Below are 12,642 nucleotides of genomic sequence, written 5' to 3' on the forward strand. Positions count from 1 at the left end.
ACACAGGTGGAGATTCTTGCAGTGAATATTTACAACTCACACTTAGAGACAGTTCCAGGTGTAAAACATCCACATTGAAATGAAAAACGAATGTTACAACTTAACAATATCCTAGAAAAGTTGCAAAATTTGGTTATTATGGTATTATTTAATATGCAATTTTATTCCAAGTTTTGTTTTGGTTAAAAAATGTGTTTTTTATGTTGCATATATATGATCCATCGAACTCATATCTTATGTTATTTTAATTAAGTAAGCAAATGTATATTGTATATTATTTTTTTGTGTTGTGGTGTTGTTTTCTTTCTTCGTTTTTTTAAATGCCGTGTTCGTGTTAGCTACAAAACATGGTATCATCTGTGTTCAACTTCAAAATACCAAAAGGAGGAGGAGTCCATTTGATCCATTTTCCTTTAGTCTCCGGTTGTGTTCAGTTGATGAGAAAATATTTGCGTCGTGACGTGTTGGATAAAAACACAAAACGACCGTCCGATTTGCCACCCTAGGTTTTTTTTTTTTTTTTTTTTTAATTGAATCAATAGTTTGGTTATGTGGCAAAATCGTAAATTTCTTTCTAAGTCGTCATTAAACCATGCATAAGCTAAATCAAAATCATTTCACGATATGTTAAGAAAACACTTTACCAATATTTGAAAACTTGAATGGTTTGGATACATGGCCAGCTAGCGTAAATGATTAAATGTTTAGGCTTAAATTACAAATGTGTAATTGTATAGAATTCTCAAAATAATTGATTGTGTCTTGATATATTTTCAAATATTGTGGTACTGAACAATTGGAAAGATAAGTAACAAAAACTGATGATTTAATGCTCCGAAGATTATTTCTATAAAAACTAAAATTTGTCTAAATAATGCATATGCAAAATAAGAATATTTATACTTTTAATTTAGAGTTTGACAGCTTTATAACCATATTTAAAAACTTAAAAGTCTAAAATAATTCCGGTTAAAACTTGCCTTTTTTAAACTTAATGTATAAATATAATTCTCTTGGAGATTTAGCCTAAGTATTCCGATTTCTAATTCTTGTCAACGACTAGAGATTGCAGAAAACCCTAGAAAAAAGAAGGAAGAACGAGATGGATAGATGGGATTTCGATCGCGACACAAAGTATCGAAGCAGCAAGAGAAAAGATAGAGGTGGAGAGAGTGATGAGGAGGATCGGTATGGCGATAAACGAACTAGGGTTGTGCACGAGTGGAATGAGTGGCGGCGGTTTGATCAGGAGAAAGTGGGTTTTGCTGAGGAAGACACAGATAGGGATGAGAGGAGGGAATTCGAGGATGGAGATAAATTGCAACAAGGGAAATTGAACGGGGAAACAATGACGACGATGAAGAATGAACTTAAAGATGAACCCTGTGGTGGTGCACTGGGAGCACCCAGTAAGGCATATGAAACCCTACATGAGACCCCTTTGGCGCCCAGCCACCCTCATCCTCCTTCTAAGGTATCATCACTTTCTACCAAACATGAAACTGAAGGAGTTGATTCTGCAGATGCTGCCAAGATTGGAGGCATCTCTCTCAATGCTTTATCTATGGCCAAAGCAACTTTACTGAAGCACAAGGGGCTTGCAGAAAAGATGAAGAAGATCCCGTTGTTAAACAAGGGTACTGACTCAGCAAGAGATGGCCTCAAACCTCCATCTAGTTCAGGAATACCCGCTGCCCCACCACAATCTGCTGCCCGACTTGGTGGTGGGCTGCCCCGAAATTCTGAAGCTGTAAAACGGGCTCAAGAGCTTGCTGCCAAGATGGGTTTTAGAAAAGACCCGGAATTTGCACCACTTATAAACAAGTTCCCCGGAGAGCTGGCACCAGAAGTGACTGTACAACCAAAGCATGCTAAAGCCCCTGTTCTTAGTTTGGATGCATTGGGTAGGGAAGTCGATGAAAATGGCAATGTGGTAAATATACCTAAGTTAAACATCTTGAGCACCCTTAAGGTTAACATTAACAAACAGAAGAAAGATGCATTCCAGATTCTGAAACCGGAATTAGAAGTGGATCTAGATGAAAACCCTCACTTTGATCCTCGAATGGGAATCAATAAAACTAAACTTTTAAGGCCTAAAACGATGACCTTTCAGTTTGTTGATTCTGGTACTTACGGAAACGTCACAGAAGGCGGGCCACCTGAAGATATACTAAAGAAAGAGAAGATAACTCTATACATGGAACAACCCCACCCAATCGAACCGCCAGCCGAACCGGCCCCACCCCCGCCTCAGCCTCTAAAACTCACCCAAAAAGAACGCAAAAGACTCCGAACTCAAAGACGCCTCGCCACTGAAAAAGCCCGGCAAGAAATGATCCGCCTAGGCCTTCTAGAACCCCCAAAACCCAAAGTCAAAATGAGCAATCTAATGAAAGTCCTCGGATCAGAAGCCACCCAAAACCCGACCCGCCTTGAAATGGAAATCAGAAGCGCAGCCGCCCAATGTGAACAGGCTCATGTTGACCGGAATATCGCCCGGAAGTTGACTCCGACCGAAAGACGCAAAAAGAAAAAACCAAAGTTTTTCGATGACAATAATAATACCCTCGAAACAATTGTGTCCATATACAAAATGAATGACCTTTCGCACCTTCAGACTAGGTTTAAGGTTGATGTAAATGCACAGAAGAATCGGTTGTCGGGGTGTGCGGTTATTTCGGAGGGTATTTCTGTCGTGGTGGTGGAGGGCGGGGGTAAATCGGTAAAACGGTATCAGAAGTTGATGTTGAAGAGGATAAATTGGGCTGCGGCTGTGAAAGAAGAGAATATGCATGAAGAGGTTGATGATGATGATGAGAACGTGAAGAATAAGTGTGTGTTGGTGTGGCAAGGGAGTGTGACTAAACCAAGTTTTCAAAGGTTTTTGGTGCATGAATGCAGTACCGAAAATGCTGCTCGCAAAGTGTTTTATGATGCTGGGGTTGGTCATTATTGGGATTTAGTTGTTAATTTCTCAAGGATGTGTAATTAGTGAAACTATAAAATTTGGAGAGAATGAGAGATGATATAATGATATATATGATGCTGGTTGTAATACGTTGTTGCAGCAATTTTTTTTGGTATATAGGTTGTTCAGTGATAGATTTGTTATATTGAGATCCTACCTGAATCTTTATTATGTGTGTCCTCGTTAGTTTGTCACAAGTACAGTATAAAGTTTGTGTTTAAATTTAGAAAAAGTTGTCTAAAATTTGCATAGTTTAATCGTTAAATCACTAACGAATCAAATTATGATATTTACGTGTAGTTCAAGACGAAAATAAAGGTCCGAAAAATTTGCTTATCCAGCTGGGTTGTCGATAAAATCATTTAAATCAAGTTTAATATAATCTATATTTGTGTGTTTGTCCTTCATTCCTATAAAATAACCTATATTTCTTTTTGAATATATAATTTTAATTAATTTTATTTTAAAAAAAATTAAAGCCCCTTTCACACATCACCCCACTAACTCATGCCCCTTATCTTCATCGACACTCATCTCGCCTTTTTATTCTTCTTGCCCGACGTAATCGTCGATGCTCGTGTCCATATGTAACATCACACCTCCATCTTCATTTCCCTTGATCTTAACCCCTATCACTTGTCATTTCTTATATATCTACATCCAGAACGTGACGAACCCCAATAACTTTGCCTCTACCCCTACACACTACAACAAAATCAAGCTAATGCGACTTCTCTAAAAGGTTGCATTAAGGCTTGAAAAGGTTGTATAATGCCGAAAGCAACCTTTTACCAAAGGTTGCATTAGGAAAATTGCATTAGACCAAATGCAACCCTTTCTTAAATGGTTGCAATTATTTTTTAGATGCAACCTTTTTTTAATACAATCTCTGTTATGAAAAATAAACTTTTTTATGCTCATATGCAATTTGTTTTCCATTTATATGCAACTTTTTTTTTACTATTTTAGTTACAAAAACGTAGCTTTTTTATAATAAATTTCAACATTTATTACCTTTCTAGTGAAGAATTAGAACATTTCTCAATGCTATTTACAACCTTTGTTGCATCTTTAATTGCAAAAATTACAACCTTGTTTACAGTCAAATGCAATTAAACCTCTATTTTTGTGACATTTCTAACATTAATATTGATGGATTAAGTGTGTAACCGAATAACTAAATTGGTATATACTTGAATTAAAAACTAAAGTCCTTTTAGGTTGTCCTCATAATCAGAAATAGCTAGAAATGATATTAGCAGAGAATGATAAATGTTGTTTTAATATATTATGCGATTAATATATTAATTTTAACGTCCCAAAATTTATAACAAAAAATTTCATTTTTGTATTAATAAAACAATCAGCCAAACATGTTTACAAAAATGATAAGTGAAATCAGAGTATGTCAACAATCATCCAAAAATACATCAGAGTCAAATATGGCGGAAATCATGGTGTGTGTGCGCGATGTGATCATCTCGAGCTCTACTCATTCGAATTGGAAGGACCTGAAACATAAACAAAAAATCGTAAGCACAAAGCTTAGTGAGTTCTCCTAAATACCGCATAACATACATATACGTCAGCTCAAGGTTGTATCAGGTCTATTTCACCCCCGAACCAATTTCAACTCATAGGTCGGCACAAGGCTGTACCGGATCTATTTTCCTCCCGGGTCTATTTCACTCCCGAATTTATTTCAACTCACATGTTAGCACAAAGCTATATCGGGTCTATTTCACCCCACATACATATAACAAATAGGCACACAAGCATACCATTATACAACAGGAGTCACGAAGACTACAAGCACATATAATTCCTAGTGGCCTATAGTATAGTGAGCAAACTCACCTCAATCCGCTGATAAACAAATAGATGATCGGGCTGCTGAACTGGAGAATCCCCGCACTAATCAATCAAATAATATCCTAATTAATAATTAGGTGATAAACCATAACCGGGAATATAAATCCTTAATCTCGAATCCAACGTTAAAAGACCATTTTACCCCATAAAGGCTAAACCCAACCAAACATAGCCCAAACCCTGAAAATGGCACAAAATCATTCTAGGTCCACATCATGGAGTACGGCCAGCGTACCCGCGTAGTCACGTTGACTAGAATACGAGACTCAAACTCAGTACATGCAGCGTACACAGAAGTACACTTAACGTACTGGTCATTGATCTTTTCTCATCTGAATGGCTTAATCCCTTAATCCCTTAACATACAAACCTCAGATCTACTTCTAATTAAGGTCTTAATCCATAAAGTTGGCAACTTTACTTACTTGCATGACTTAATAGGACCCAACACTAAACCCTAAGTCCAAAACACCATAAAAAGGTTAACAACTCAAGCATGGGTGAACTTCAGCACTCAAGCTTCGATTTTTATCACTTATACAACTAAGAAATACCAATTTATGAAGTCCAAAGGTTCTGGAGTAACTTCCACTCACAAATCCAAGTCATGGGACCAAAATATGCCCAAAACATAACCCAAAACCAGATTTATGTAAAAGAAGTTGGAAGCTTTATACCTCCAAAACTTACAAATGTGAAGAGATTTATGGATCTTCAAGCTCCAATCAAATGAATGCTCCTCCAATGAGTTCCTCATTCTTCATTATGGACCAAACACATAAAAATCACTCGAAAAGCTCAAGATCTAACGAAAAGGGGCAATGGTTCGTAATACTACTTTAGGGTGAATGGAGGTTGAGAAAAGAAAATCCTCAAGGGACTTAAGTTGCTTAAATAGGGTCCAAATGTTGAATATTAGGGTTTGAGTGTGGGTCGCGTACGCCCAACGTACCTATAAGTATGCCCCGGCGTACTAGAGTGATCCCGCGACCTTCTATAGTCAGTACGCCCAATGTACTACATAATGTCCCGCTTTTCATTTAAACTTCAAACGACCATAACTTCCACACCTACCCGTATTTGTCTCAAGGATCATCACCTCGCCCTAACAATACTCATAAGCATAGACGAACACTTAGTCCTCACCCCTAGAAGAAAGACTAAACTTCTCATAACTGGTCGAGTCACCCCTTACGTCTCATCCGTGAAACTTCCACCAACCCTGCAGCAGTCGTGTATGCTAGCCATACATAACACTGGATTGTATAGACATTCAGATATCTGATCCTAACCTAAGCCCTTCATCAAACAGGAACAGGAAATAAGACAAAACCAGACATTCTCAGGCTATAAGATCTTTGTTATATATAACCATGATGCATACACTAAGTAATTACAGTAATGATGCCAATTTCATAAAAAAAATGTTTTAGGCTATCAGCCATCATATAATCTGGCAATTCTATCATGCAATTCCTGAAGATCTCTAGCCTATCACTAGCATGCTTTTCTAACATATCACAATATTAAATAGCAGCTATGGTATTTTGGGGTCCACTTACTAACTTCGGCTGATCGTACACATTGCATCCTCTTTGAGCATTTTGAAAACCATTTGAAAATCTTTTCCTTAGTTTGAGACTGGATTTACACGAGTGTTCCTCCAATTCACTCAAACAAAGGTTGTGATACCAACTTGTAACATTCGAAAATTTCTTGAAACTTTTAACTTTTGAAATAAGTACAAACCATCATTTATTACATATTGTTTTCAAAATAAATTTCACATCAGAGTTTTCCTAGAAATCATAACACAAAATACGAGGAGGTGCAGGATCAAGCCTTCACCTTCCCACGATCATCTGAGGTACCTAAAACATAATAAAAAATTGTAAGCCTAGAGCTTAATGAGTGAAAGACCCACACTTTCATACTTGATAATTGTTACTCCGAAACATGCTACATGCATATTCATAAAAACAATATTTTATACTGATAAAGTGATTACAAACTACTGGATACAAACCGACTATTTCAAAGTGGTATATATTACATAACTTCCCAGGATTCTATAGTTTTATACATATGGGAGTACAAAATACAATAGTTTCAAACTATTCAAAAATCTTCTATCAATACAATAGTTTCAAACTATTCAAAAATCTTCTATCAGTATATAACTATACTGGATGCTTATCTCCTGCAATTCGTTAAACATTGAGAGGGTAAGCGGTGACACTTAGTGAGTTCAATAATAGATACAATATAACGTTATGCCATATATATACTTCAATATGGAAGAAGCAAAGAGGAACAAGGAACATCAAAGGAATATGTGAATCATGTGACAAACTTTCCATATCAATCATTGATTTGATTCAAAGATATACAATCAATGAGACATAACAATTTCCATACTTGATATACATCAATAAAGCTTTGGCCCAAATGGCACACAAGACATACAACTTCGGATTAACATTTTGGTAGATTTCAGGCTTATAGCCCTGTCTAACCTTCTGCCAATACCATAGAATAGAAATCATTCTCTTACGGAGACATGTTCTACATGGCCAGAGGCTACATACGAGTACCAATGTGAATCTAAGTCCTTTCACTGATCACATGGTCAAAGGTATTACTTTGCTATTAAAAATAGCGAATAAAAATAACACGGGAAAATAACCCGGAATAATAACACCGAAAAGCACATAGCACATATAACACATAACATACAATTGTTCCTATATATTAAACTCACCGTGAAATAACCGGGGGGTTAAAATAGTAATTTGGGCAGCACTTCGTTACTATAATTGACTATCTTCGTTGAAAACCGGGAGTTTTCTTGAAAACCGGGCTCTGCGAAGGTAGAGCTTCAAACCGAAAAGATAAATTTCTCGGGCTTCTCGGGAACTTCGGGGCGTGTTTCGGGCGTTGGAAATAATCCCGGGGCTTCGGGGGAAGTTGAAATAGTAGAAATATAAGTTTAGGGGTGAAAAAGACACATTTTCTAACATTTACCCGGGAGGTCTCGCAACCCTTATATAGGTGCGAGCCTCGGATCCGAAGCAAGAGGGAGAGGGCAGGTGTCTGCGCAGCTGCGAGGCTCGGTACACGCGGCAGAAGGGCGAGGCTCGGATGCGAGGGTCGGAACAGCAGGCGCGTTTCGGACTTGACACGGAGGTGGCACGCGTCGGAATGCCATTGGACCTCGCATCGCTTGGTTCTCTGGCTCGGACACGCGTCTACATGCGAGAAGGGCGACGTGGCCGAAGCTGAGCCCTGCGATTCTTCTCGGTTTTCAAGGATTTCTCGATTTTTGAGCCCCGAACTTCTAAAATCCATAACTTTCGCATACGAGCTCCGTTTTTGACGTTATTTATATGCACGCGTAGGGTAAATTATACTCTACAACTTTTGTTTATACTTCGTCGGATAATTTTGAATTTATTTTTAATATTATTATTTTTAACAGACCGGGACTGATAAATCCGTTAAAAATTCATAACTTCTTCATCCGACATCCGTTTTCGTCAGACTTTTTACCGTTGTACTACTATTGACGAGATCTTCAATTCTCGTTTAGGTTGTTTCGGCTAAAAATCACTCAATCTAAAATTCGAGTTTTTAGCTGTCTACTTCTAAGCTGAAACTTAGAAAAATCGTAACTTCCTCATACGAAGTCAGATTTTGGCGTTCTTTTTATCAAACTTCTCGGTTTAACGAATACTACGACTTTCATTTAGATCACTAAGGCTAAAAAGTAGTTTATCAAAAACTCACTTTTTACGTCATTCGGCGTCGTGCCGGTTTTGTCGCGGATCTTCGATTAGTTATAACTTCTTCGTTATAACTCGGATTTCGATGAGGTTTTCGCCTAAATGTTTCTAATGAAATTATCTACAACTTTGAATAATAAAATTCAACTTATTTCAAATTTTATATTTTCGTTAAATTTCGATATTTATCTTTTAATTGGAATCTCATAAGACTTCCAATATTTTCCGAGTGATTCTAAACATAGTTTTACTTCATTTCTAGTAAAAACTATCTGTTAGAACTCAATTACTCAAATTCACATAATATTTCATAATATTATTTACTTAAAACACGATTTCAAAACGTGTATATTACAATGAGTCTTCCCCAAAATACCACCGCAATACATAATCATAGCTATCACGCAACAACACACATACAGAACCTTCAGCATGTGTGGACTACCACACTGGGCCTACAGCCTGTCTGGACCGTTCTGTGGGCCTTTGGCCTGACTGGTCCGCCTCGTAGGCCTTCAGTCTATCCGGGCCGCAATTGGTCTGTTGGCCTTCAACACAAAGCAGGACCACGTCAACCCAACCACACACACACATGTCGACATATACACAACTCATAAACACATAATCAAACAACAGGCAAGCATAGATCATACATATCAATAATCATAGCATCATCCTGTCTACTAGGATTCAGATTTAACTGATTACTACAATACCCAATTATACGATAACCAGGATAACAATCCAAAGGGCCAGCCTTGCTGCCTTCGACCCAACAAGTACAGTGAGGAACACTCACCTCACAAGTAGTGCTGAACTGGTAAGATCCAACTCCAAATCTCATCTCCGGACCCAAATGCCTACAACCACCATGTAATCATTTCTATCAAAACTCTAAAATACACAAAATACCCTCAAGAGTCAGACTTTGTCAACCATGGACAAAGTCAAAGTCAACAGTCAAGGTCAACAGTCCATGTTGACCCAACCCGTCGAGTGCACCAACCAAGTCGTCGAGTTCCTACCGTATTCAGAGAGTCGGGAAACCCCTAGCCAACTCGTCGAGTTGGCTAGAAAACTCGCCGAGTTTTCCCAGCTTAACAAATTCAGTCCTTTTTCATCAAGTCTAACGCCTTAAAACATAGATCTAATACCCAAGGGCTGGAAAACCATGTAAAGTTGCTAACTTTACGTCCATGCATGTCCCAAAGAGGCTCCAAAACACAAGGATGGCTTAATAAGGGACCTAAGGCATGAAGGAGGCCTAGAACTTGATAAAGCTTGCAACTTTTAATCCAATGAGGCGATAAAACGTCCAGATCTGAAGTGATAACTTCATGAAATACGCAACCCATGATAAATCCCAACAATCAGCCAAATATGACAATAAACTTCAAAGAAAGTGATCTAAGCAATAGATAAGAAAGGTGTCGACTTTATACCTCAAAATAACTGCAACAAAAGAGTAGGTTACGGATCTATATCCTTCATCTAAATCAAGCCACTTCAAACTTCAAGCTCCTTCAAAAGAACACCAAGAAATCACTCTTCAAGATCAAACACACACAAATATGGGAGAGGATGCACAAACTAGGGATTTCTGGACATAGGAGACTGATAACGAGGCCACCCAAAGGGTATAAGGCCTTTAAATAGGGTACAACACCCTAAAAATTAGTGTTTCTTAATCAGCCAGCAACTCGTCAAGTTTTCCTCAACAACTCGTCGAGTTGGTTCAAAAATATGCACAGTCCAAAAAGTCTTCAACAGATCGAGTTGAGGCCATCAACTCGACGAGTTCCAAGGGGAATTTGTCTTTTATGGAATAAATCTCATACCTGGAAGTCCAGATGTTACATTTGAGTACTAAATTGAGGCTTAATCCATGTTTCTTGTATATGTGAAATGTAGAGCCGATATTTGAAGCAGTGATCAGTTTAGCTATCTTTTGGACTTCGAGGTGAGTTTTTGTCATTGTATCTGTGGGTCAAAGGAACCAATGCCAGCCCACTAGGTTGTGTTATGTATCATGGTATATAATATGATGCTATGCTATAGTGAGCTGTTAGATTGGCGGATCCGTATGATTACCTGTATTTGCTGGACATATGTTAGATGGATAGATTTGTATAATTACCTATACTTGTTGGTTATATGTTATCTGTTACATATGTCGACATGTTGTGGTTGGGTTGAGGTGATCCTGCTTTTTGCTAAAGGCCAAGATACCCGGGCGGTCCGGTAGATATTGTAGGACCAAGGGAGCGGTGTAACTTATGTTGTAGGCTCGAGAGAAGTCCAACTTATAGCTGATGGCTCGACGGCAGACTACCCTTGTGTTGTAGACCATATTCCGTGCATTGTATGTATTTGGTTGTGAGGAGTATTTTGGGTGAACTAAGTAAGCTTTGGCTTACAGTTTGATTTCATGGTTTCAGGTATATCAGATAATCGGGGCAAGGTGAAGGTACGATTGTAGACATCATCCGTGGATATTATATTGTGACATGTTTTTGGATACTCTTATTTGATAACTATGTTTTTGGAAACAATGTTTTGTATGATTTATGGATTATAAAATGGTTTTGAAAAATCAAAATTTTTACTATGATTTTTTGGACGTTACAAGTGGAGTCAACGGTGGTCCTCCGGTGACAACCTAACCGGAAAACAAAGAAAAAATTGCAACGACATTCACCTAAATCAAAATGAAATCTGAAAAATAGTTCACACGGATCACCAATTTCTCGCAATTAAAAAAAATTAAAATCCTTTACCAACCACTAGTCGTTGGTATAGAGTTCACACGAATCACCAATTTCTGTGTCGATGACATGCTATCGGGATAGCTTATCCAAAAATGACGTCGCTTTTATTTTCATCGACAAAGGTTTTCAGAAAAACGCAAAAATAATTTTTGTTCCCGCCAACCCTATGGCGACAACAAGTCGTGGGCATAGAGTTCCGGGTTGAAGAAAATTGGTCATCTCTGTACCCACGACAAGTCGTCAGTATAGCTGATGTTTTAGTGACGACAAGTGTCATCGGTATAGGTGCCGTCGACACAGGTGGAGATTCTTATAGTGAATATTCACAACTTGTATTTAAGGACATTCAAGGTATAAAACTTTTCACATTGAAATGAAAAACAAATGTTACAACTTAGCAGTATCCTAGAAAATGAAAAGAGTAAGTTGCAAAAGTTGGTTCTTATGGTATTACTTAATATGCAATTTTATTCCAAGTTTTGTTTTGGTTACAAAAATGTTTTTTTTATGTTTGCATATATATGATCCATCGAACTCATATCTTATGTTATTTTAATTAAATAAGCAAATATATATTGTATATTATTTTTTTTTTGTGTTGTGGTGTTTTTGTTTTCTTCGTTTTTTTAAATTGGCCGTGTTCGTGTTAGCTACAAAACATGATATTGTGTCCTGTTGTGTTCGATTGATGAAAAATTACTCGCGTCGTGACGTGTTGGATAAAAACATAAAATGACCGTCTGAATTGTCACCCAAGGTTTTTTTTTTTTTTTTAATTGAATCAATAGTTTGGTTATGTGGCAAAGTCGTAAATTTCTTTCTAATTCGTCATTAAACCATGCATAAGCTAAATCAAAATCATTTCACGATAAGTTAAGAAAACACTTTGCCCAATATTTGAAAACTTGATTAATGGTTTGGATACATGGCCAGCGTAAATGATTAAATGTTTAGGCTTAAATTACAAATGTGTATTTCTATAGAATTCTCAAAATAATTAATTGTGTCTTGATATATTTTCAAATATTGTGGTACTGAACAATTGGAAAGATAAGTAACAAAAACTGATTATTTAATGATCCGCAAGATTATTTCTATAAAAACTAACATTCCGGTTAAAACTTGCCTTTTTTAAACTAAATGTATAAATATAATTCTCTTGGAGATTTAGTCTAAGTATTCCGATTTCTAATTCTTGTGAATGACTAGAGATTGCACAAAGGCCTAGAAAAAAAGAAGGAAGAACGAT

At 37.3% G+C, this 12,642-nt stretch overlaps 1 pseudogene; it reads left to right on the top strand.

Moving 5' to 3' along the window:
- The first annotated feature begins 1,102 nt into the window (after positions 1-1,102).
- Positions 1,103-2,995, top strand: LOC145106426 (protein RDM16 pseudogene; annotated as a pseudogene).
- The last annotated feature ends 9,647 nt before the right edge of the window (positions 2,996-12,642 follow it).

This window comes from Lactuca virosa, chromosome 4 (assembly GCF_052849685.1).
Source record: "Lactuca virosa cultivar CGN04683 chromosome 4, Lactuca_virosa_CGN04683_v6, whole genome shotgun sequence".
Classification (NCBI taxonomy): domain Eukaryota; kingdom Viridiplantae; phylum Streptophyta; class Magnoliopsida; order Asterales; family Asteraceae; genus Lactuca; species Lactuca virosa.